We start from the raw sequence: 1,394 nt of genomic DNA, 5'->3' as shown, positions 1-1,394 counted from the left end.
TTGGTCGCTGGTAGCCGTTTCCGTGACGACGGCACCGCCTGGGACCCCGCCCTCTCTGTTCCAGGCCCGCCTCTTGCAGCCCCTACTCCCCGCCTGTCCACTCCCGTGGTCCTCCCAGGGCCCAACCTTCAGTTCAGTCCAATTCAGTCGCTCAGTCGTGTCCGACTCTTTGCGACTCCGTGGACTGCAGCACGCCAGGCCTCTCTGTCCATCACCAACCTTCATGTACTTGGAATAAAGAATCAAAGTACATACAGTATGTATATGTAAAACAATACATAAATATGTAAACATTATTTTATGTAAATATCATGTAAATATATAAATATATTTAAAAGTTACCACAGTATACTGTTATTTTATCAGTTTGTTATTTCTAACTGCAGAAACATACCTTCTCTAGATATTCCTTAGCGCTTTCCCATTTATAATTGTTTTAAATATTTCCTTTACATTCACTGAGAACATGTTATTATTTTTGCTAACCACTAGGCCACCAGAGAACTCCCAACAGTCATTATTTCTTCGACTTTTACTTTTCTCTTTCTGGGACTCATGATACAGACTTTAGACTTTTTGTTACAGTAACATAGGCCCCCAAAGTCCTTCATTCTTTTTAAGTCTGTTTTTCCTTATTGTTCAGATTGGGTAGTTTCTATTGTTTTGGCTTCAAGTTCACAGATTCTTCTCCATTGCTTTTGGGGGGTGGGTCGGGAGGGGGAGAATGGTACTTGTACTTCTCAACTTTATTTGTCTGCACTGTGTGGCTTGTAGGATCTTAGCTCCCTAAGCAGAAATCAAGTCCATGGCTCCAGCAGTGAGGAGAAAGTCCTAACCACTGGACCTCCAGGGAATTTGGTGTATTTTTCAACTTGAAATGGTTCTTCTCTACCTTTGAAACCAACTTGAAATGGTTTTTCATTTCTTTACTTCAATTGTTTGAAGTTCAAATATTTCTTCAATTGTTTCTTTATCAGTAACTAACATCTCTGTCATCATGGAGCTAACATCCATTGTCCTTTCTCCTTCAGGGTGAAATTTTCCTGATCTTGATCAGACTCTTGACTGAAACATGGGCATTATGAAAGCTCTGGATCTTATTTAAATGTTACAGCACACCTCCTCTAATGGGCACAGAAAGGAACTGCTTCATTACTACCAGGTTATGGGTGGCAGTGAGCTCCATCATCCCACCACCCTCTGCTAATACCCTGGTTGGGAGGACCTGTGGTGGTGGGGGGGCACCCATTTCTCCTCCTGTGGCCTCCACTGACACCAACTTAAAAGTCCCAGCCCCCTGTTTGGCCTTCTCTGACTCCACCCCTGCACATTTGGGGGTGCCCCCAATACAGCCTACTGAGCGAGGATGCATGTCTAGGACTCAACTTGTCATT

This window comes from Dama dama, chromosome 22, assembly GCF_033118175.1.
Source record: "Dama dama isolate Ldn47 chromosome 22, ASM3311817v1, whole genome shotgun sequence".
NCBI classification, from domain to species: domain Eukaryota; kingdom Metazoa; phylum Chordata; class Mammalia; order Artiodactyla; family Cervidae; genus Dama; species Dama dama.
This window is presented reverse-complemented; position numbering follows the sequence as displayed.